This window comes from Rattus norvegicus, chromosome Y (genome assembly GCF_021556685.1).
Source record: "Rattus norvegicus strain SHRSP/BbbUtx chromosome Y, alternate assembly SHRSP_T2T, whole genome shotgun sequence".
Classification (NCBI taxonomy): Eukaryota; Metazoa; Chordata; class Mammalia; order Rodentia; family Muridae; genus Rattus; species Rattus norvegicus.
This window is the reverse complement of record NC_141555.1, coordinates 49,755,731-49,782,364: the sequence shown is the minus strand read 5'-3', so window position 1 is coordinate 49,782,364 and position 26,634 is coordinate 49,755,731. Positions and strand designations below refer to the sequence as shown.

Sequence of the window (26,634 nt, the reverse complement as noted above, 5' to 3'; positions counted from 1 at the left end):
GAGAAGTCTGGTGTGATTCTGATAGGTCTCCCTTTATATGTTACTTGACCTTTTTCCCTTACTGCTTTTAATATTCTTTCTTTATTTTGTGCGTTTGGTGTTTTGATAATTATGGGACGGTAGGTTTTTCTTTTCTGGTCCAATCTATTTGGAGTTCTGTAGGCTTCTTGTATGTCTATGGGTATCTCTTTTTTTATGTTAGGGAAATTTTCTTCTATGATTTTGTTGAAGATATTTACTGGTCCTTTGAGCTGGGAGTCTTCACTCTCTTCTATACCTATTATCCTTAGGTTTGATCTTCTCATTGAGTCCTGTATTTCCTGTATGTTTTGGACCAGTAGCTTTTTCTGCTTTACATTATCTTTGACAGTTGAGTCAATGATTTCTATGGAATCTTCTGCTCCTGAGATTCTCTCTTCTATCTCTTGTATTCTGTTGGTGAAGCTTGTATCTACAGCTCCTTGTCTCTTCTTTTGGTTTTCTATATCCAGGGTTGTTTCCATGTGTTCTTTCTTGATTGCTTCTATTTCCATTTTTAATTCCTTCAACTGTTTGATTGTGTTTTCCGGGAATTCTTTCAGGGATTTTTGAGATTCCTCTCTGTAGGCTTTTACTTGTTTATTAATGTTTTCCTGTGTTTCACTAAGTGTGTTCATGTCTTTCTTGAAGTCCTCCAGCATCATGATCAAATATGATTTTGAAACTAGATCTTGCTTTTCTGTTGTGTTTGGATATTCCATGTTTGTTTTGGTGGGAGAATTGGGCTCCGATGATGGCATGTAGTCTTGGTTTCTGTTGCTTGGGTTTCTGCGCTTGCCTCTCGCCATCAGATTATCTCTAGTGTTACTTTGTTCTGCTATTTCTGACAGTTGCTAGACTGTCCTATAAGCCTGTGTGTCAGGAGTGCTGTAGACCTGTTTTCCTCTCTTTCAGTCAGTTATGGGGACAGTGTGTTCTGCTTTCGGGCGTGTAGTTTTTCCTCTCTACAGGTCTTCAGCTGTTCCTGTGGGCCTGTGTCTTGAGTTCACCAGGCAGCTTTCTTGCAGCAGAAAATTTGGTCTTACCTGTGGTCCTGAGGCTCAGGTTCGCTCGTGGGGTGCTGCCCAGGGGCTCTCTGCAGCGGCAGCAACCAGGAAGACCTGTGCCGCCACTTCTGGGAGCTTCAGTGCACCAGGGTTCAAGAAGGTCTTTGGCTTTTTCCTCTGGCGTCCGAGATGTGTGTGCAGGGAGCAGTCTTTTCTGGTTTCCCAGGCTTGTCTGCCTCTCTGAAGGTTTAGCTCTCCCTCCCACGGGATTTGGGTGCAGAGAACGGTTTATCCGGTCTGTTTCTTTCAGGTTCCGGCGGTGTCTCAGGCAGGGGTCCTGCCGCTCCTGGGCCCTCCCTCAAGGGGGCCCAGAGGCCTTATACAGTTTCCTCTTGTGCCAGAGATGTGGGCAGGGGTGAGCAGTGTTGGTGGTCTCCTCCGCTCTGCAGCCTCAGGAGTGCCCACCTGACCAGGCGGTTGGGTCTCTCTCTCACCGGGTCTGGGAGCAGATAGCTGCTGCGGGCTGGGATCCGCGGGTGTGGGACTTCCGGTAAACAGAGAACGTGCCAGGTCCTAGAGAAATTCTGCTTCCGTGTGTCCCAAGCTCACCAGGCAGCTTTCTTGCAGCAGAAAATTTGGTCTTACCTGCGGTCCCGAGGCTCAGGTTCGCTCGTGGGGTGCTGCCCAGGGGTTCTCTGCAGCGGCAGCAACCAGGAAGACCTGTGCCGCCCCTTCCGGGAGCTTCAGTGCACCAGGGTTCCAGATGGTCTTTGGCTTTTTCCTCTGGCGTCCGAGATGTGTGTGCAGGGACCAGTCTCTTCTGGTTTCCCAGGCTTGTCTGCCTCTCTGAAGGTTTAGCTCTCCCTCCCACGGGATTTGGGTGCAGAGAACTGTTTATCCGGTCTGTTTCTTTCAGGTTCCGGTGGTGTCTCAGGCAGGTTTCCTGCCGCTCCTGGGCCCTCATGATTAATCTTTCTAAATAGCTTACCTAAATCCTCACCTACAATGATTCTAGGTGCAGAGTTAATGCATAATCCTCCATCTTAACAAATCAGGCAGCAGAAAAAAAAAAAAACAACAAAAAAACAAGCACTGTAACAATTTTCAAAGTTCACTTAGTCCAGTGCTGTTACTATGGTAACTAAGGCAGACTACTTCTTTGAAAGAATCACATCAGAGTCTAAACAAGGTCATGTCATGGTCTTTTACTATTTTTTCCTCACAAATGTTTCCTTTGCAACAGCCTCAATAGAACAGTATCTAGATAATTAGTAATTTTGACTAGATTCTTTTGTCTCAGTAATTACTTTTAAAGACTTTGTTTTTTAGGACACTGTCCAATAAAGTAACCTAACTAGGGCTGGGACGATGGCTCAACTGGTAGGACGTCTGCCTAGCAAACTGAAGTCCTGAGTTTGATATCCATCACCATATAAAACTGGTTATGTTGTTGTTGCACATTCCTCTAATCCCAGCACTTAAGAGGGAAATAGAAGGAAGGGAGTCGGAAGTTCAAAGTCATGCTTGCTACATAATGAATTTGAAGCTAGTAAGACCTATGTGTGGCCTAGCCCTGTCTTTTTTAAATTTTTATTTGAGACTTGCACATTTTGTTTTGTTTTGTTCTGTTCTGTTCTGTTTTTTGTTTTCTCCCTCGAGACAGGGCTTTTCTGCGTAACTCTGGCTATCCCGGAATTCTCTCTATAGACAAGGGTGGACTCAAATTCAAAGATCTACCTGCCTCTGTCGGGATTAAAGGGATGCACTGTTACCACCTGACATGAGACCCAATCTTAAAGAAAGAAAAAAGGAAAGAAAGGAAGAAAGGGAGGAAGGAAGGAAGAAAGGAAGGAAGGAAGGAAGGGAGGGAGGGAGGAAGAAAAGAAGGAAGAAAATGAAACCTGAACACGATTTAACGTCAAAATTTTGCAATGCCAAGTTCTTGACTTTTTGGTACAAAAATTATTTATGTATCCAATATGTAGCAATATTAAAATATATTTAAAACTTTAGGGATATGATAAACAAAATTAATAAATGGCCAAACCATTTTTCTCTCCAGGGCATTCATGCAGCATGTACACCTATAAAGTCTATACCATGATTTCAGGACAATTCTTACAATGATTATGTGAAGTAAAAGATGTAGCAATGTGTAAGACAAACACAGCCATGACAAATGGGGTCAAGGGAAACAGGAGAAGGAAGCAGAATTACCTCTTACACTGCATGGTGGGGCTGAATGAGCCCCATGGCACAGTGACCACATGGCACATCACACTCAGACCCCTGAGAACGAGCCTGGTATCACAAAATAAAAATAAGGAGCCAGGCAGGGTTACTCACTTCTGTAATCCCAGAACTTGAGTGGTTATGGCAGGAGGATCAGACCTTCACGGTCATTCTCACCTGCATGTCCTCTGAATGTCAACTTTTATTTGTGGCCTAGCAAGCTGTGTGAGAGTTTTGTGCTAAGGGTTTTACTGATCACTGCTTACACAAAATAGTATAATAGAAGCCTTTCAAAAATATGTGGTTTTAAACCTCCATAAATTTACCAGTTTAACCATTCCTTAGTATATACAGTGAAACAAACCTCTATAATTTTAAATCAGATATAAGGAAACTTCTCTTAGTACCTTGTAATGAAAGAATAATGTAATCTGATATTTTTTTGTTTTTGAGAAAAGAATATAAATATATATATATATATATATATATATACAGATAAGTCATCAATGCATCAAATATATCAATGTAAAACTGTACCAATTTAAACTATACTTGAATAGGAAATATATGTATTTACTAGTACAGGACTGCTTTATGTATAGGTAAATTATGTTGGCTCAAAGTTCTGTTCACATTCCCAAGCCCCCTGTGATACTGGGGACAAAGCATACATTTCCTCATAGTCCAACTGTTCAAACACAGAGGTCAGAAAACAACCTGATGGAGGTAGTTATTTTTCTCTACCATCGTGCTCAGGGACTGAACTCAGGCTGTCAAGTTTTGCTTCAGGTGCCTTTACTTGTGAAGCCATTTTTACTGGCTCATCCCAACCTTCTTTGTAATTCTTCTTACATCGTGCTAAGGACAGACCACAGAGTTCTATGAATTAGAGGTAAGCTATATATTACTTATTTTGGGACAGGATTTTATTATGCGGCCAGATTGGCCTGAACTCACTCTGTAAATAAGACAGGCTTGGACTTGTAATCCTTTTGTGTTGTTAAAGGTCTTTATGTAAACATAAGTTCCTCAAGGCTGAGTCTCAATAACGAGCTTCGTGATTGAAGATGGTGTGAAGAACCTAACCAGACTACCTTAGACTTTCCCTTTGAAAGTCATTCACTGTTCACTCCTTTATCTGAATGGGCCTGTGACTATCCAAATCTGTCAAATGTTTTCTCTGTGTGTGGGAAGCTTGGCATCAGTGTCTTCCCAGGCATTCTCCACCCTATTTTTTGTGACAAGGTCTCTGATTGAATCTGCAGCTCAATGATACCATAATAGGAGTGGCAAGTAAGTCACAGTGTCTATCTCCCCAGAGCTCGAGTTATAGGTGTTTGCTGCCTTTCACAGCCTTTACCTGGGTGTTGGGGACCAAATTCACTACAGCCCTAAAATGTATGCTCAGCAGGGCACCATGCTTTACTAATCTGAAAGTTAAACATGTTATCAGACTTCCTAGATTTATACAGAGTTCCACTTGTTTTGCTGTAGCCTGCTTATTGGCAGTGATCATCAATGTGATAAATGCACTTATTTATGTTTCTCTTTCTTTTGTATCAAATAAAATATTATGTGATCACCTCCAGTGGTTATAACCTGAGTCTGTGCTCCCAGGCTACTAGCACTTAGGTTTGCCTCAAGAATTAACTATTCCTTATTTCCTGAGGTAAGTGCTGTATTTTGTGTCAATAGTACCTTCCAGCAATTTTAACTTCCTAATAAATATATTACTAGTATAATCTACCCCAGCACTCATTTATGTCTAAGACAGGAGGCAGATGTTTCTGATAATTTAGTAAAAGAAGCCATATCACATCTTTTTTTCCAAATCAACTGTCAAATCTATAAATCAAGGTGCATACTGGTAGTGAGTACTGGCATTCCTTAGCAAGAACTAAAATTATGGAATTCCTGTGGATGTGTTTCCTTCACTGAGGTACTCAATTAAATTCTAACACTTAACAAGAATGGCTACATTTATCATTACTATTATAGCACAGACCCTATGTCATACTGTGAAAGTTCAGGGACACCAATATCACGGAACTAACAGTGACCTCATCTGATATGGCATCAAATACATATTACAGCAACAGTAGTTTTGTACTTCTGAATATATCTCCCAATAGAGCCGCACAGAAAAGTTTACTGAGAACAATTTACGTGCGTATTTAAAAAGCTCTTTACTAATCTGTATTAGTCAAAGCTCTTTGCACTTTGTAAGGTGTGGGCTGATACTCTCTACTCAGCAGACAAAGAAGGAATACATTTTAGTGCAAGGATGGAAAATCATTGACAGTTCATGGGAAATGGTAAAAATTCAAACTGAGTGTCTGCATTTGGTTCTAAACTTAAAAGACTTTTTTTTTTCTATTCCCAACAGAAGATCAGTAGCAAGTCATAGCAGGATTCCATGGAAATGAGAAACTGAAGCGATCAGAGAACTCAATTTGCAGTTAAATGGGCTGTAAACAATCCTTACATGTTCATCAAAGAAAATACTTAAATATTAAATACTTGGTTGGAAGAGGGATTCTTGTGCACCTTACCATTTCTTAACCTCACTAATAAACAAGGAAATTTCAACCTCCCCAACCCCCCCAAGGAAAAACAACAAAAAATCCTCAAAAACGAACAGAAAAAAAAAAAAACACTCTAAACCACTAAATTAAAACCCAACGCACCCATAGGTTAAAGACACTGAGCAACAGACAGGATTGAAACAGCATCACAATTCTAATCAATTGACTGAAAATCTTAGTGATAATAACTGTTAATTGAAATGAGATTAAAACTATATTCAAGGCTAAAGTGAGATGTCCAGGTACTGAAGCCTCAGCAGAACCAGCAGCAGTGACGGCAGAGTCCAGGGAAACAGAATGCAGTAGTAAGGACTCAGATGGGAGAACTCAGCCTACCTTTGTGAGTGTTGCAAAGGGCTGGAAATGTCAGGGTGAATAAAGTTGTAGAGTATTTGCCAGGCAGCATTTACTGGAAGAGGAAAGGCTCTTCTTTTGTCATGGTACCAGCACAGGCACTGGATGAAGCAAAGCCAAGCAGGAATGCACTGAACAGTGGCTTGCACTCTGTATGTATTTCTGTTGCAAAATTCTGGTTCTGTGAATATTTCAAAGAAGAACGAAAACAATATCGCAATTCAAATAAATTAACTGTTCATACCATTTATTCACACAGTACAACTACCCATCAGCATATCCATAAAACCCTATGCCGTGGGTTCACAGTCACTTTCTCCTATGCAGACACTACTTGCACAACCTCTTTAGTGGCTGAGAAAATGAGAGAAGCTGAGGTGACTACTGGGCAATTCTTTTTGTGATTTCTGAATGTCCTAGAACCAACTCAAACAATTTTATACTTTTTTCAAGTGTAATAAAACTATAGGAAAAGAGTCTATGAATAAAAGGAAGAAAAACACATGCTTTGTTATATGACTTTAAACATAGGAAAATGTAGAAATATTACGGGTACTGAGACAGCTTTGTAAGTGGCAAGTTACTATAAAAATACACCCAGAGCACACGCTCTATGGCCTCCTCATAATCATAGAACGCTTATGGCTCATTATTGTTTTTTATTGCTTCTCTGCAGTAGTTTTTGTTTTGGGGACAGGATTTCATTTATGCACCCCAGGATGACTGGCAATCCTATCGGTTCAGCCTCCTCAGTGCTGGGATTGCAGGTGAGTGGTGGCCTGCCATACCCAATTTATCATTATCTTTTGTGAGTACATGCTAGGTCTCTCTACACTTAGATCTTTGTAATTAATGCAAACTTCCTAACTAAATTAACTTGGTGTCACCTAAGCATGGGTAAAGAGCCAGAAGAAGGTCAAGACTTCTGAACTGACCAGGATGTTCTTTCTCAGGCATTTGACCTGATTCTAAGCAATCAGTACTTGGACCACTGGCTCCTACAATGGCATCCTGAGCATTTCTATGAGGACTAGCTGCTGGCACTCTAGCAGTTGTGATACAGCTACCAACACATATGAACGTTGAGATATAACTGCAGAATTCTTTAAATGTAAGTTGTAAATGTTTTGGCAAGAGGTTGACTAAAATCCTAACACAACTTAAATGCCAAATAAATGATTTCAGATAAGGAGATTGCTAACAGGGTGCCAAGCACATTTAATTCTGTGTGTAATGCTATTGGATGAGTTTTCATCATGACATTAACTGTCGAAGTTATCATTCCCAACAGTTCTTTGTTTATGCTGGCATTCACTAGTGTGAATACAAAATCATACTGTATCTTGCGGATCATTTGGCAACAGGCCCTTATTCTCATCCCATTTAAGTTCAATTTGTAAAAGCAGATCATATATTCCAGGTCCATGTGAATCACTGACAGGCTGTTCAGCTGATCGGCCATCCAGAAATTGGCAAAGCCTACCTTATGAAAGGCAGCAGTAAATACTCAAAAATGAGAAAAAGAAAGGAAAAAATGAGAAAACATAGAATCAGTTCTCTACTGCAAGGCTGACCATTCAGAATGACTGCTGTTAAAAAGGAAACCAATAAATAACACACGTACACTAAGCCCAGACAATGAGGGTGTGTAACCCAGTAAAGTAGGAAGGAGTTGAATGCAAAATTGGAAGGTAAACAGTGGATGAGTGTGTGGTTGTTGTTGGGGAAAGCAGAAACCAAGTGGAGAGAGAATACGCTAGCCATAGTGGTTCGTTCCTGTAGGCCTTCACTTAAAAGGCTGAGGCAGCAGTGCAACAAGTTTGAGGCTAGCCTGTGCTACGGAGTAAGAAAAATAAGTGATGTAAGCACAAGAGGTAACCCGGTGTTGGACTACAAATCATTTGTTGGACAGGGTAAACTTGGCTGACTACAAAGCTCTTCTTTGCCTATAAAAGACAGGAAGGGACAGACAGTGGTGGCTCATGCCTTTAATTCCAAAAGAGGGAAGAAGAGGCATGCAGATCTCTGAATTGTTATCCAGCCTGGTCTACAATGTGAGTTCTAGGACAGCTGCACAGAAAAACCCTGTCTCACAAAATCAGAGAGAGAAAAACTGGCAGGGAGTGTGATCATCTGAGGTCTGTTGCATTCTCTAACCTAAATGACACTCTTAGAGCATTGGGTTTCAAGCCCAGTATCTTATGCATATGAGGCATGCACTCTACCACTTGACTGCACCCACAGACTATATAATATTGATTTCACTAATGTAATGGTAATGACTGTGTTGGCCTTAACATTTCCACAAAAATCACCTCTGACCACTATTCTGAAAATAATGATAAATGTGTTGTTAAGCAACTAACTCATGCAATATATTCTCTTAGAGTTTATAAATGGGTATAGCTCAATTCTGATAACAATTCTCTTAAGGGGAGTAGGTTGAGACAGGCTGCACTATGTACCCCAGGCTGGGCTCTAACTTGAAATTCTCCTGCCTTTACTCAGTAAGGCCAGGATCATAGTGTGTAACAGCACGGTCAACTTTCTCATAGTATTTCCTAAGCTAGTCCTTTGTTATTCGCATTAACACAAATTCACCTTGACTGGTTTTCTTTAAACCTGTTATAATTATAAAAAAAAAATTCCTGTCATTGCAGAGGAGAACCAGATACTGTTTGTTGTGCAGTGGACCCAGTGGTACCTGCGTGGAGGAGAATGGATAGAGATAGCTTTTAACTTTATCCTCTTAGTCTCCCTTTACTTTATCATACAGAAGAAAATTTATAGATAATATTGCATTCCTCTGACACTATAGTAATTCTGAAAATGAGCTTAAATTCCTAGCTCTCTGGATGTATCCTTTTTTTATTTAGTAGACACATTCAACCAGGGAAACTATGGCAGGCCTGCCCTCAGATGTGGTTGGTTCTTTCTCTTTATTCTATAAACATTTCTCTTCAGAGAGATACATGACTATATAATACGAATCAATCTTGAATATCATCTATAACAGATAAGGTTTGAATTAGCTATGGAAACAATAATAACAAGTTTTGAGATACTGGTCTCTGGAGCAGATATATTTTGATTCCATGATCCTCAGCCTGTGCTGATAACCACTGAACACTCTCCAGGTCCCTTAAGTTCATATCCATGCACACACAATTTTACACAAAAAATTGGTAAAAACTGATCTGTGCCCAGGCAGTCATTGCACATGCCTTTAGAGTCAGAGGCAGCAGATCTGGGTGAGTTCAAGATTAGCCTGTTCTGTAGATCCTGGTCTCAGACAAACAGGGCCACACTGAAATACGTGCCTTGAAAAATAACAACAGCAGCAGCAGCAGCAACAAAAATAAACAAAACATAACAAATTGATCGCTAATGATATAACTAAGGACTCTATTTTAAAACTTTAGTTAGCTTACTAGAAGAATGAAGTAATGTTACTATTGGAATGTCTGGGACTTTGTGCTATCTAATTGGATTCCTAGTTGGGGCAAAAAAATGATAGGATAGAGGACAAAAGACTTCCTTAGTATAAATAGAATGCACTATATTTGACACATTAACTTTACAGAAATATAGTACTTAAATTTCTTAATTTTTTTTGGGGGGAAAAGAAGGTAGCATAAGTCAATTTTAAAGATTCCGATACAACTATGAATATAAATGTTGAGCAATCTTTATTTTTAAGACCAAGTATTTTTCAGTAAAAATAAAGGAGAAAAAAAGGGAAATAAGATATTTATTATAGGACAAAAGTTTACAAACATTTTCAATAAATAAAACTATGGTGAAAACATTAAGTTAATACTCTGACACACATTTTAGGGAATAATTTTATAAATGGAGTTTGAGTAAATATTCAAACTGATTTTAAATGACCTATACCCTATAACACTTCTGTTTTAGTAATGATATTACAAAAGCAACAAATCACTGCTTCAAAGAAGGCGTTTACTAGTGTGTTAATCCTTTTTATACCTCACTCCAGCCTATTCAACCAATCAGTCTAAATTTATCATCACACAGTTCAGACCTAGATACACATCCATTCAACAGGAATCATTCTACTCATCAGTGAAAGTAATTATGTATGAAATGATGGCTTCCTACTCAAAAAAAAAAAAAAAGGACTCACTGAGGCACTGCTCACAGAGTACGCATCTATACCATCCTGCTATTGCAACATCAACACAGTAAGCTTTCTGAATCTTCCAAAACCGTCATTTAGAAATAAGTTTATAGAAATGCAAGATCGGTGGCTCTATAGTTATGTACTGCTGATTTTGTGGAGGAAGGAGCTTAGTTCCCATCACCCATGCTTGGTTCACCACTGTCTACAACTCAACCTTCAGGGATCAGACACACTCATTAGGCTTTCATGAATACCAACCACATATGTGGTAGCCATACATATACATATATGTAGGCACTCACATATATGATTTAGACAAAAATAAACACATCATAGGGATTTATAGTTATAGGAAATCTAAGAGAATACTGAGGTAAATGCAGTATAAAGTAGCCTTGGACTTCTGATCCTTCTACCTCCAAATTCTAAGTAAGGGATTACACAATAACACTCTACCTGACTCTCTTTTCTTTAGAAAGAAAAAAAAGTGCTATATTTTACCACACTGGTTAATTAATTATAATATATACAATCAATTCACTATCTGATTTCCATGTTATAAATGTTCAAGTATATCTGGTATCCAACAAATGCACTTACTCCTGAATCTGGGCACTATTCCCTTGTCCCAATGTGAATCCTCCCTCTAAGGCTGTGCAATCCAACAGTCCAGTGAGGCATTTGCTGAAGGCAATGGTAATGTACTATGCTCAAAATATTGTGCATGCCTTCTAGACTTACCAGAAGTTTAAACAACCAAAATCTGGATTTATAGTAGAAAGTTTTTTGGGGGGTTGATAAGAAAGAAGTGCATAAACCCATAAAGGGCAAGTGAATACACATATATTGGGATGATACTAATTGGAGCAAAGAAGCACGGCAGAAGACTCAGGAACCATAATATCACCAGGAATTCAGCAATCTGTAAAGAGGGAAGACAAAAGAGAGAAAGTTCCTCATTATCATTACACAGAATAGCCTTTAATAAACAAATATATAAAAAATGATGCACAGTTCAATAATCCTCTAGTGGGAGGTTGACTTGAGCACTGATCAGGTTATTCATGAACACCCTTGCATTCAGTCACTCAGAGTGGAGTACATCTATGGAGTCCCAGTAAGTCAGATGCTCTGTGAGAGTGGAGAACACTCAGGAGACTCCCAGTGAGCTGGCCATTCTTTTAGTGAGGACATGTTCACAAGACTCTGTGCTGTACTACCTCAAAGGGATGATGATGAGACAAATTGTTTCTTGAATTAAGTTAAAAGGTGAGGAAATGATTTACTCCAGCTTGTCTCCAACCATTTGTGTTGATGCTCAGTAGAAAAAGGAATTCAATCAGAAGATAGCTACCACAGTAGATTCTTATCAAGGACCACACAGTTCTATCTATTTCAAGTTTATAAACAACTGAAAGAAATATATTGGTTAGTTATCTACCATGTTCCCTTTAAATATCTTTTCTCATAATTCTCTAAGTCACAGACCTAGGACAAAATATTTCTACAAAGAAAATCTGTATATAGATAATCTTAATAGTCAACAAATATGCATCTAGGCATATTTCTTCTACCTCTTTATGCTGCAGAGTGCCATTAGATTAATTTCTATCAAACTTTTTAATCATGTTATTCCATTGTTCTATATGGTTTTTTTTTTTAATTTTCATTCTTTTTCTAAAGTATAAAACAGCAGGTTTAAATGGCATTGAACAGTAAGACCAGACTTTGTTTTTGTTTGAGACATGCAGTCATGACAATCCTGCAGCATGCTATGTAGACCAGACTGGCTTCAAACACAGGGATCATCTTTCCTCTGCCTTCTGTATCCTGGCATTAAATATGTGCCATGCCTAGTATAAGACTAGTTTAGTCAATGGGAGCTTTCTATATGATACAACCTCTTCTACTTTGCTGTCTCTGTCATTACACTAATTACACTTACTTCTACTGCACAGATTTGTTGTAAAATGAAAAGATACAAAACACAAGGCAAATGTCACATAATAATAGTTGACATCTATGGAATGTTTAAAACATTAAGAGTTTACTTTGTTCTTGGTACATTTACATGTAAAATAGTTTAAATCATTATAATAGCTTCATGAATTTAAATTATTATGCCTATGTTGATGGAGAAAACAAGAGCACAGAAAGGTTGAGGAATTTGCTCTGGATTATTGAGCTAAATGTAACATTTGGTTGGCCTGGCCTTGTACTTGAAGGTACACATCTTCCTCTGCCTCCACACCTGGCTGCAACTTTTATAACTGTGCACGAAGCTGGTGCTCTCAAGTACTATGTTGCTTATATGCCCATTCACACCACTCGGGAACACTATTGATCTCCACTTCCTACAATTCTGATATTCAAACACTTTAGCTCTGCAAATTAAAGCTCTTAAAGACATCTACTCTCCAAATTACTTTTCCCAAACCTATGCTACACTACTCCCACTGACAGTCCTAATGCATCTTACCTTTTAAAAAGTGGGTTTTTTCCCAGCACCTACTGTGCTCTTTCATTTCATCTCAACCAAATTATACTTCCTTAATTTATATAATCATTTTTTTAAAAAAATATTTAGTAACTTAAAAATAACAGGTCAGAAAAAGTGTTGTTTGAAATCAAATATATAAATCAAATATCAAATCCTAGTAGGAGAAATTATTTGATTTAGAATTTCTGGTTCTCAGTTTCCTCTTGGTCAAAAGAAATATCATCTGTTCTCATACTGGTCTAAAAGAAAAATGCTTAAAATGATAAGTTATTAAAAAAATGCAACTTAAAAACTAAGACAATACCTCACATCCACTTGGATGGACTTAAAAGCACCCTCATACATTACTGGTAGTAATGGAAAGCGGTATAACCTCTATAGAAGAAAATAAGTTGCTTTCCTATAAAGTAAAACATGACCCAAGCCTGCACACCTACTTGGGTTCCATTTCTCGCCCCAATAGGAGGGAAACAACTCACCTACGTCACCTGTACAGTGTTTTCTGATCAATACATGTGAGCCATAGCAAGCACATGCCCATAGGTCCTAATATCATAATATAAACAATGAAAAATTTTAAGTTTAGAAGACCCAAAGAGTCTATGAATGGACGAATGGATAAACAAAAAGTGATATGTGGAACGTAGTACGGATTGATGCCACAACGTAAATGAATATTGAGAACACACTAAGTGAAAATGCCACAAGACTTCAATCACATGGACTATCTACTGGAGGTATATCCATAAAGACAGAAAAGTTCTGTAGTTGTCGACAGCTGGAGCAATAGAAATTTGTGACTGGGCTCCCTTCTAAGACAATAAAAGGTTTAGGTAGATTGTATAACAATATTGACATCTTCTTGTAAAATAGTTAATTCTGAGGTCAAAAAACAGCTTAAGCAAGCATGACAAAGTGAGTTTGCACCATATAAAAACAGGCTTTGTCATAGATACTTATAATTTAGTGCTGTATCATGAAGCCAGTCATGCCGGGAAAGTTCACTAACCAGCAGCCTAGCAAAATAATCAGCCTTAAGTTCAGTGAGCAACCTGGCCTAAGGGAATAAAGCAGGGATAAGAAAGACATCTGTTATCCTCTTTTGGGCTTTTTCATGTACACATGCTGGGTATACCTGTATACAGGAATCTGACACACACACACACACACACACACACACACACACACACACACACAAAGAAAGAGTGTTCATCTTTTATACACTTCATTTCACTAAAAGAAATAATTACAAAGGGGGAAAGTAATAAAATATTGAAGTTGACATTGTAATTCCATCTTAAGATTAACTGTTTTAACTGTTTGCCACTCACGGATTGGCTCCAACATTCCAAAATTTCTAATTCTGTCTGGTCAACTTGACATAACGTAGAGTGACCTGGGAAGAGGTACCCCTATTGAGAATGTGTTGTGACTGTGTCTCTGGTAGACGGTCTTGACTGATGGCTGATGTGAGAGGGCCGCAAAAAAACTCAAGTAATTATGGAATAAGCTGAGTTCATAGAGTTTCTATCTAAGAATAAGAATACCACCTCTGTGAATAATGGATCCATATAATAAAAGCTGCATACTGCTCTATTCTAAACTCTCACATAGTTTAAAATCTTAGTGAGAGGATACTAACATTCATTAGCATCTTTTGCACTAAGTGATGTTTTATGTTTCTTGCTGTGTATAATTTTATTTTCACAGTAAAAACATACATGATTATACAGGAGCTAAATGAAGAAACAGAGTTAAATCAAGTACGTCATCTAAGGACACAAATATTTAATTTCAGTAATCTGGTTCCAGAGCCTTCTGGACTTGTATGTAAAATATTTACAAATCAGAACATGTCTGTTAACTCAAAAAAAAAAAAAAAAAAACAATGCCCCAAACAGAAGTCTATTCTAAATCTTTTCATTATAATCTTTGCTGCATTGAGTCCAGTTGGTGGATATGTTTTCTTTTGTTGTTTTGGGTCCTAAATCACTGTTGAAACTCGTCACAAAACAGTACCTGCGCTTTACATCCCTTTACAGCCATGGTAAGTAAGCACTGTCTTCTAATACGAATTGTCAATCTTTTTGTGAGCTAAATGAAATAAGTGTATTTTTGGAGTTTGGCTTCTTTTGTTTATTTTTAAATGGTTAGTTTCATGTTCTATAAACCTCAGTTATAAACTTTCATCTGTGTCCCTGTATGTGGCTTCAGTTCATTCCTCTCTCTTCTCCACACCATCCCATTGGGAAAAAAAAACAAAACAAAACATCTATTACATTGTTGATAGAACTTCGTATTGTTCCAGTTTGGGGACATAAACATAGTACAGTTACTAATGTTCTCGAGTGCTTATACGTAGGTGTATGCACTTATCTCTATTCCTAGAGAGGTTCATAGGTTACTGCCCACAAACATAGGTTACCTCCGTTTTGGTAAATAGTGCCTAGCAACACTCTGAAGTGCTATGCCTACCTTTCACTTCCAGTATTACTGCCAAGATGTGCTACTATACAGAGCAACACAACTCCTGTACACTCCAAATATATGGCTATGTGAGAGGCTTCGAGGCTGCTATTGTTGTAGGCACATTGGCACAAAAATATTTCTTTGTATTGTAGCCTCTTAGGTTGTACATTTATAAAAAACAATATAATTAAATTTTTTTAACATTTTACATATACTACCAATTATTCTCAAAAAGTCTTTCAACAATCAATAGTCCTACCATTAATTTACAAGTGCTTGTTTTATACACTTAAGTCTACTGCAATTGTTAAGTCATAGGTGAAATCTGGCATAATTTGATTATTTTAAATTGAGCAAAGGTTAATAGAAGAAAAACTGAAAAACAAAAATCTGTATAGAAAAAATTATTTTTATGAAATTAAAACTCTGGGATATGAGATTTTTTATTGAAAATTATTGAACACTAGGTCATATTCCCTTGAGAGACCATAGCAATTTTTCACATAAATTTTATGTGAATGCAAAATAAAAAGAATCTTGCTTGTACTTGCTTTACCGCTGCTGTGTTTCTCTCTGACTCTCAACAGTGCTATCTTCTCAGTACCTGAGGGGAGTTAAATAAAGACAGACAGCTGGCCTTATCTGTTTACCCTACCCCTCACCAATACTCACAAAAATCAAACAAAAAAAGGTTCTGAGGTTAGAGTGTAATGCACAATGTTAGATATATAAACTGCATGCATTAAAAATAAACTCAGAGTAATACAGTCTATGTTTACTAAAAACTTAGCTTGTCAAATAAGTTAAAAAATAAAAAAAATACCCAAAAACTCCCTTTCCTTTAATTCACATGAAAAGAAAGAAATCTGCTTTTTTCCTGACTTACTTAAACTCTTAAGGATTGACTTTTCCTAGTTTTTCAGTACTGGGGACAGAACTCAGGAGTCCATTTGAGACAGGCAATCATTTTGCTACTGAACTACATAACCCTCTCCTTCCTCTGTACGCCTAAACCCTTTTTTTTGTCTAAAGACTCATTGCGGTCAAGGGCAGTTCCTATGTGTTCAAGTCACATAAAGGTGACTTGCGGGTTTACTGGGGAAATAGCATAGTGAGCAGAGAGCTTAAGGTGCAAGTGTGAGGATCTGAGTTTGAATGCAAGAAATCCACATAAAAAGCAAGATTTTATAACATGAATCTATAATCCTTGTGCTCCATCCACTGGATAGCAGGGTGAGATAGGAGAATATTAGACACCTATAGGCCAGCTTGAATGGCATAGACGAGGTAAACAATAGAGAAACCCAGCCTCAAAACAAAAGGGAACAATGCCTGCCTTGTTCCTCTGATATTCTAACTGTGCAGGGGTCACATTTACATTAATGGATAATACAAAAACTTCAGGTTCTAAGTTACTTATAGATGAACAAATAAAGATAAATTTATAATAATCCTGTATATTTAAGGTACTGAGTTCATTGAATAGATGAGGAAACTGCTGTAGAAAAGAAGAATTTTCCATTGGACCAAAACAACCCATAAATGGTGGACCTGGAACTGAAAGTCAGACCGAGTTCTGCTCTTTCCATGGCAGCTTGGTAATCTGGTTGGTCGTGTGTACTGTAGACGTTTCATGTATCCTAGACACGTAAACTATAATTACCCTACATGCACAGAAACTGGTTAAAAATTATCATATCTCAGCAATATTAAATTGTATGATTTGTGTGCATAATACTTTTTAGCAACTAGTGGGAAGGAGGACCTTGAAGTTTTGGTTGTAATGGCTGACCTGTCTTTCTAGCTACAAAACTCTAATAATACAATGAAAACATACAGTCAATTGGAAAGTTCCTGCAATGCCTTGCAAATAGGTTTATAACTTTGTGATATAAAGTAGGCAATTCTGAGGAAAAAGCATCCAAGAAATAATAAAGTTCTGTACATCACTTAATTTCAATTGGTTTTCTCTTCAATCCATTCAGACTTCTCCAAATATTGTTAAACTTCTCTTATGCTGCATGTAGTATTCTAGTGATTAGAGACAAAAGTCCAGCAATAAAGGTGTTTGAGACCAAGTACAACTATTTCTTACATATTAGTGGCAAGTAGAGACAGGAGTATGTGATGCACTGTCATGTCACAAGCATCTGAAGAAAACTAATATGGCTAAAGGGATAGAAAAATAGAGAGGAGACCATATAATGTAGTGTGCTCACTGAATGCCTCACTGAGAATACAGCATTAAACAGAGATCTAAATGAAGGGAAAGAATAAGGCAAATTGACACCCTGGGAAAGAGCTCCCTAAGCAACAGATGTGTCCAAAGAGTAATGGATTCAACTGAATGAGCATGGGGAGAAAGACAAGATAGGAAGTAACCAACAATTAAGGTGCAACATCATTGAACATACTGTTTACTATGGAGGGGGAGGGTTTGAAGAAAGGGGAACAGAAGGAAACCACATTGCACAGACTTGTGGTTAGAAAAAGCTCAGGGTAGACGCACACTGTTGTACGATAAACAAGAAACAACTCTTGAGACAAAGATAGTAATAATGGATGGAGTGAATAGTGATAAAATTCAAAGAATATGAAGACAGTAATAAGATTTCATGTTTGTGTAAGTGATAAAATACGAAGGATGTTGTTTGGAAACTAAGTGTTGGCCAAAGGTAAACTATCATGTGTGCTGTCCCCAGCGAGTAGTATTATTAATAGTAACGGTGAGCAACTGATTCTAACACTGTGACAAAAGTGATGTGCCTTCCTACAGACCTGAAGGGTTCAAGTTATCAAGAACTAAATTCTTTACAAACATGAGCCAAAAGGAATAAAAGCCATGAGCTCTCAGTAAAACAACTGTGCCCTTCTCAAAACCAGGCTTTTGGAAGAAAGAAAATAATGATATAAACCCTCTGACTACCAGGAACCATAACAAGCAGGGAATTACAGATGCTTCTGAGAGGTTCCTGTTCCTGATTAACATATGTGGAAGGCTCTGACGAGGCTATCTCTTCAGCGATCCCACTCAACTCCTACCCAGGAATGACTGAGCTTTCCCATTGTTGACATATTTCTTCCTTTTCTTATACCAAGACAGAAAGCCACTTTCCTTCTCCCCATGTCTGATATCATCATGCTCTTTGTTCTCTTTCCCAAATGGCTGTTTACTCTGAATTGGAAGCAAATTAGTAAACCTTAGAGATACTGAAAGAATATCAATGAGGCAGTTGCAGACACAACAACACTTTTGACATCACAGCCGAAGCAATGGCTCTCCAGGATACAAGACATTTTTCAGGGAAGGTGTAATGATAATGTCACTGAGAACTGCCATAGCCTACCTGGGGAACAGCTTTCCCTTATATTAACCAGATTCGAGGGTGCCCTTTACAGGAGTGTCTCCAGTGACACAGTGAAAACCTATACATACTACAACTCTCTGAAGGTAGAGACTTATTTTTGCTTCATTAGTGGTTACATGCTCTGAATGGAAAAACTTTGTCAGGGGCTTGGCATAGGTAGAAAAGTTCTGGGAACATAAGGTGGAGGAGATTCTTCTGGATATTTCTATTTCCAGGTATATTCCTGTGAGATACAATTCAATTTGTTAGGTTTTCTCTGTTTCCCAAAGACCAGGATTTTCTTTGCAGACCTTTAATTGAATGAAAATTGTATTACGTTTTCCTATTGTACATTCCTTGGTATAGGACTCTATATATTTTTTCCCGTATGTGAACTTAAATATTCCTCTTTTCAATTCAATTTTTTCCAATGATTTTGGTAACAAAGGGGGTCAGTTTTAGAGTGAATGTAACAGTGTAAATATTGTGTACTCTTTTCAAAAGATAAACTCCCAAGTCCTTATTTTTTCCTAAAATTACCAGACATCAGTAACACAAAGGACAACATAGACTATAGAATACAGTATTGTAGTTCCATTAGATATCAGTTTCTAATATCTACCTTCCTGTGTTCCCTCGGCCAGTCTTGAGGGTTTTGGATGTTTTACCATGATTCTTTCTTTAGGCCAAACATAAGATTCAGGAGGATGGGAAGGGAGAGGAATGAGTGAGGTCCAGGTATACCTCAAATTTAATAGGTTCTTAAGAACAGGAGGGAGTCTATTTGGCATTGTCATTTGTTGATTCTACATTCTTGAGCTAATTGTGCAGTATCCATGGTAATATTCCACCTAACGTCATAATTATAGAAGCCACCAAATATATATATACAGTATATATCAGTATATATATATATATATATATATATATATATATATATATATATAGAGAGAGAGAGAGAGAGAGTAACAAATCTAGATAAGATAGATGAACGTAATAAGTGCATTCTTCCAGGAACCAGATATAGATCCTTCCTGAGAGACGCAGCTAGAGCATGTCAAATACAAAAGTGAATGCCAGTGGCAAACCAGTGAACTGAAAACGGAACTCTTGTTGGTAGATTTTGAGTAAGGATTACAAGGGCTGAAGGTGCTTTCAACTCAATAAGAACAAAGATGCCAACAAACCTGGTACTAAACTAATGTTCAAAGACTGTACATGGACACACTTATGTCTCCATCTGCATATGTAGCAGAGCAAGGACTTGTAGGGCACCAAAGGAAGGAGAAGCCCTTGGTCATCCATAGGTTTGACTCCTAGTGAATGGGAAAGTCAAGGGGTAATAAGTGTGGTTATAGAGGCATAGGAGGGGGACTGCTTAGGGATCTTGTGGAAATGAAACTGAATATAAACATAACATTTGAAATGAAAATATATAAATATTCAATTAGGGGTTGGAGATTTGCTCAGTGGTAGAATACTTGCCTAGCAAGTGCAAAGCCCTGGGTTTGGTCCCCATCTCTGAATAAAAGAAAAGAAAAAAAAAAGAAATATCCAACTAAAAGGGCAAAAAAAATGTTAAAAAAATTAAGAAATAATACAAAAGAGAACTGCCTGCTAATCACACCCATTGACTCAGGAATCTAATGATTCACTGTCAGGGAATGGTAGTCAGAGTAATTCTAGTGGAAAGAGTAAGATGATCAAACATCGACTAGAAGCACTTCTTTCTCCTAGATATCAGTGTCAGACACAAACTGCACTTTATGAATCCAAAGCATGGAGGAGTTTACACTGAGCTGAGGATATAAAATTTGTCTTTCTCTTCTTCCTTAGGATGTTTTACTACGGGGTAACAAAAATAAATGTGATGAGCTCTCAGAAAAACAATGGACCCCTTCCCAACAACTGGCTTTTGGAATAAAGAAATGAACGATATAAACTCTCTGCCTTCCAGCAACCATAACAAGCAGGCAAGTCCAGATGCTTCTGAGAGGCATCTTGCTCCTGAATCCCATATGTGGAACACTCAGATCAAGTCTATCTGTTTAGTGAAACCACTCAATGGCTATTCAGGACCCACTGAGTTTCTCATGAACCATATTTTTCTTCCTTTTTTTATACCAAGACAGAATTCAAGCTTCCTTCTATCCATCTCTGATATTGTCATCCTCTGTGTTTTCCCTCCCAAATGGCTGTTTACTCTGAATTAGTGGCCAAATAGTAAACACTATTGGTACTGAAGGAATATCCAAGAGCCACATGCGGACACAACAACACTTTTGACATCACTGAAGAAACTAGGGCTCTCCAGGGTACAAGAGATTTTTCAGGGAGGGTCTAATGGTGATGCCACTGAGAACTGCAATGGCCTACCTTCTAAAAATCTTTATTTACATTGAAGAGATTTGAGGGTCCCCTTTACAGGATGTCTCCTGGGACACAGAGGAAACCTTTACATATTACATCTCTCTAAAGCTAGAGACTTCTCTTTGCTTCATTATTGGTAACATGCTCTGAATGGAGAAAGTCAGTGGCTTGACATGGGTAGAAAATATGTGTGGAGGAGATTCTTCTGGATAATAAATTTTTCCCAGGTTGATTCCTGTGATATACCGTTCAATTTTCTACGTTATCTCTGTTTCCAAAAGGCCAGTATTTTCCTTACAGATCTTTAATTGGGTGAATATATTACTACATTTTTTCACTGTACATTCCTTGCTATATATATATTCCTGAGTGTACTCAAAAATTCTGTTTTCTAATTCAATTTTTCAATGACGTAGGAAACGAAGAGGCCCCAGCCATAGCGTGAATATACCAGTGTATATATTGTGTACTACTTGAAAAGATAAACTCCATAATCCTATTTTATCAAAAATTTACCGGACATCAGTAAAGAAAAGGAAAACAGGAATTATAGAATGTGGATCTGTATCCATACTAGATATCAGTTCTCTAATATCTACCTCCTGTGTTCCCAAGGGCAGAATTGAGGCTTTTGGATATTTAACCATGATTCTTTCTTTAGGCCAAACATAAGATTCAGTAGGATGGGCATGCAGAGGAATCGGTGAGGTCCATTGAATCCTCAACATCATTACCTCATTGGTTTCATAATACCATGAGGGTTTATATTTGGCATTGTTCTTTGTCGATTCCAAATCTTTGATCTAGTTTCCCAGAATCCAAATTAAAATTCCACCAAAGCTCATAGTTGTAGGAGACAGCAAATATATATATATATATATATATATATATATATATATATATATATATATATATATTCAGCCACCAAATCTAGATAATGCAGAGAAGTGTCACTGAGAGTAACAAGATATAATTCTTTCCTGAGAGACACGGCTAGAGCTTGTCAAATGAAGAAGTGAATGGTAGTGGTAGACAAGTGAACTTTAAACCCACCCCTTTTGGTAGATTTTAAGAAAGGATTACAAGAGCTGAAAGACTTTCAATACCATAAGAAAAATAATGCAAATGAAGCAGAGATTTCTGTTACTAAACCAATTGTCAAAGACTGTACATTGACATACCTATGTCTAAACTTCATATGTAGCAGAGGATTGCCTTGTTTGGCACCAATGGAAGGAGAAGCCCTTGGTCCAATCTAGCTTTGACTACTAGTTAAAGAGAATGTCAAGGGCAGTAAATGGGGTTATAGAAAATGGGAGGGTTCTGGGTAGGGAACTTATGGCAGGAAACTGGGAAAGAAAATAACATTTGAAATAAATATATAATCAATAATTTAAAAGAGCAATGAAATTGTCTAAAAAAATAAAAAAAGAAAGAAGAAAAAGAGAAGAAAACTGCAAGCTAATCACACCTATTGACTCAGAAATCTAAAGGGTCACTGTCAGGCAATGATAGAGTAATACTAGTGGAAAGACTGAGATGATGAAATATCAAGTAAAAGCACTTCTCTCTCCCAATTATCAGTGTCAGAGATAAACTGCACTATAGGAATCCAAATCAATGAGGAATTTCCTCTGAGCTGAGGACAAAATACTTTTCTTTCCTCCCTTCTTCTTCAGGACCTTTTTCTTCTGGGCAAAACAAATAAAAGCCATGAGCTCTACGGAACAACGGTGCCCATCAAATAACCTGACTTTTGGGATAAAGCTGTTAATGATATAAACTCTCTGACTTCCAGGAACCATAAAAAAAAGGGAAGAACAGATGCTTTTGAGAGGCACCGTACTCCTGATTCCCATATGTGGAAAGCTCAGATCAAGGCTATCTCTTCAGAACACACTTAACTAATACCCTGGACTCACTGAAATTTCCCATGGACGAAGAATTTTTTTTTATACCAAGAGAGAAAGCCAACTTCCATCTCCCCATCTCTAATCTCTTCATCCTCCCTGATCTCCCTCCCAAATTGTTGTTTATTCTGAATTATTAGCCAAATAGTAAACCCTAGAGGTACTGAAGGAATATCTGTGAGTTGCTGTCGTGCCAAAGCTTGTGTCATCACCGAAGAACTTCGGACTCTCCAGGATAGAAGAGATTTTTCAGGGCAGGCCTAATGATGGTGTCTCTGAGTATTCCATGGCCTAACTGCTAAACAGCTTTCCTTACATTGACCAGATTTGAGGGTGCCTTTTCCAGGAGTGTATCATGTGACACAGTGGAAACCTTTATGTACTACATCTCTCTAAACCTAGAGACTTCTCTTTGTTCATTATTGGCTACATGCTCTGAATGGAAGAAGTTATTCAGAGGCTTGGCAGAGGTAGAAATGATCTAGGTACATAAAGTGGAGGATATTCTTAAGGATAATAATTTTATTCCCAGTTCCATTCCTGTGACATACCGTGCTATTTCCTAGGTTTTCTCTATTTCCCAAATGCCAGTATTTGTACCACACAACTTTAATTCACTGAATATTGTATTACATTTTCTTATTGTACATTCTATGATAGGGGATTTTTAAATATTCCTGTATATGTACTAAAAATGTTATTTTCCAATTCAGTTTTATGCAATGATTTTGGCAACAAAGGGGGCCCAGCTATAATGGATACAGCAGTTTAAATATTGTGTACCTACTTCAAATGATAAACTCCCAAATTCTTATATCTTCCAAAAATTCCAGATATCAGTAAAACAAAGGACAGCATGGACTATAGACTGTGGTTCTGGAGTCCCATTAGATATCAGTAATGTAATATCTAAATTCCTGAGTTCCCAGAGACACACTTGAGGGTTTTGGATATATTTCCTTGATCCTTTCTTCAGGCCAAACATAACATTCATGAGAATGGGCAGGGAGAGGAATGGCTGGAGGTCTAGTTAAAACTCAACTTCAAGAAAAAAGACAGGACCCAACCGCCTGGTCAGGTGGGCACTCCTGAGGCTGCAGAGCAGAAGAGACCACCAACACTGCTCACCCCTGCCCACATCCCTGGCCCAAGAGGAAACAGTATAAGGCCTCTGGGCTCCCGTGGGGGAGGGCCCAGGAGCGGTAGGACCCCTGCCTGAGACACCACCAGAACCTGAAGGAAACAGATTGGATAAACAGTTCTCTGCACCCAAATCCCATGGGAGGGAGAGCTAAACCTTCAGAGAGGCAGACAAGCCTGGGAAACCAGAAGAGACTGCTCTCTGCACACACATCTCGGAAGCCAGAGGAAAAAGCCAAAGACCATCTGGAACCCTGGTGCACTGAAGCTCCCGGAAACAGCGGCACAAGTCTTCCTGGTTGCTGCCGCTGCAGGGAGCCCCTGGGAAGCACCCCACAAGCGAACTTGAGCCTCGGGACCACAGGTAAGACCAAGTTTTCTGCTGCAAGAAAGCTGCCTGGTGAACTCAAGACAGAGGCCCATAGGAACAGCTGAAGACCTGTAGAGAGGAAAAACTACAAGCCAGGAAGCAGAACACTCTTTCCCCATATCTGACTGAAAGAGAGGAAAACAGGTCTACAGCACTCCTGACACACAGGCTTATAGGACAGTCTAGCCACTGTAAGAAATAGCAGAACAAAGTAACACTAGAGATAATCTGATGGCGAGAGGCAAGCGCAGGAACCCAAGCAACAGAAACCAAGACTACATGGCAACATCGGAGCCCAATTCTCCCATCGAAACAAACATGGAATATCCAAACACACCTGAAAAGCAAGATCTAGTTTCAAAATCATTTTTGATCATGATGCTGGAGGACTTCAAGAAAGACGTGAAGAACTCCCTTAGAGAACAAGTAGAAGCCTACAGAGAGGAATCGCAAAAATGCCTGAAAGAATCGCAAAAATCCCTGAAAGAATTCCAGGAAAACATAAATAAACAAGTAGAAGCACATAGAGAGGAGAAACAAAAATCCCTGAAAGAATTCCAGGGAAACACAATCAAACAGTTGAAGGAATTAAAAATGGAAATAGAAGCAATTAAGAAAGAACACATGGAAACAACCCTGGATATAGAAAACCAAAAGAAGAGACAAGGAGCTGTAGTTACAAGCTTCACAAACAGAATACAAGAGATGGAAGAGAGAATCTCAGGAGCAGAAGATTCCATAGAAATCATTGATTCAACTGTCAAAGATAATGTAAAGCGGAAAAAGCTACTGGTCCAAAACATACAGGAAATCCAGGACTCAATGAGAAAATCAAACCTAAGGATAATAGGTATAGAAGAGAGTGAAGACTCCCAGCTCAAAGGACCAGTAAATATCTTCAACAAAATCATAGAAGAAATCTTCCCTAACCTAAAAATAGAGATACCCATAGACATACAAGAAGCCTACAGAACTCCAAATAGATTGGACCAGAAAAGGAACACCTCACGTCACATAATTGTCAAAACACCAAACGCACAAATTAAAGAAAGAATATTAAAAGCAGTAAGGGAAAAAGGTCAAGTAACATATAAAGGGAGACCTATCAGAATCACACTAGACTTCTCACCAGAAACTATGAAGGCCAGAAGATTCTGGACTGATGTCATACAGACCTTATGAGAACACAAATGCCAGCCCAGGTTACTGTATCCTGCAAAATTCTCAATTAACATTGACGGAGAAACCAAGATATTCCATGACAAAACCAAATTTACACAATATCTTTCCACAAATCCAGCACTACAATGGATAATAAATGGTAAAGCCCAAAATACGGAGGCAAGCTATACCCTAGAAGAAGCAAAAAACTAATTGTCTTGGCAACAAAACAAAGAGAATGAAAGCACACAAACATAACCTCACATCCAAATATGAATATAACAAGAAGCAATAATCACTATTCCTTAATATCTCTCAATATCAATGGCCTCAACTCCCCAATAAAAAGACAAAGATTAACAAACTGGATACGCAACGAGGACCCTGCATTCTGCTGCCTACAGGAAACACACCTCAGAGACAAAGACAGACACTACCTCAGAGTGAAAGGCTGGAAAACAACTTTCCAAGCAAATGGTCAGAAGAAGCAAGCTGGAGTAGCCATTCTAATATCAAATAAAATCAATTTCCAACTAAAAGTCATCAAAAAAGATAAGAAAGGACACTTCATATTTATCAAAGGAAAAATCCACCAAGATGAACTCTCAATCCTAAATATCTATGCCCCAAATACAAGGGCACCTACATACGTAAAAGAAACCTTACTAAAGCTCAAAACACACATTGCACCTCACACAATAATAGTGGAGATTTCAACACACCACTCTCATCAATGGACAGATCATGGAAACAGAAATTAAACAGAGATGTCGACAGACTAAGAGAAGTCATGAGCCAAATGGACTTAACGGATATTTATAGAACATTCTATCCTAAACCAAAAGGATATACCTTCTTCTCAGCTCCTCATGGTACTTTCTCCAAAATTACCATATAATTGTTCAAAAAACGGGCCTCAACAGATACAGAAAGATAGAAATAATCCCATGCGTGCTATCGGGCCACCACGGCCTAAAACTGGACTTCAATAACAATTAGGGAAGAATGCCCACATATACTTGGAAAT

General features: G+C 38.2%; 1 long non-coding RNA gene across 1 annotated transcript in view; it reads right to left on the bottom strand.

The window, feature by feature from the left end:
- Window positions 1-1,698: 1,698 nt before the first annotated feature.
- The window catches only part of LOC147998029 (uncharacterized), a 55,258-nt gene continuing 30,322 nt past the window's right edge, over window positions 1,699-26,634 (bottom strand). Inside the window, exons 6-8 of the long non-coding RNA XR_015647448.1 lie at window positions 11,082-11,262; window positions 6,179-6,377; window positions 1,699-2,067 (exon numbers count right to left, since the gene is read on the bottom strand). This is a non-coding gene — a long non-coding RNA (uncharacterized LOC147998029). The remainder of the gene's footprint in view (window positions 2,068-6,178; window positions 6,378-11,081; window positions 11,263-26,634) is intronic.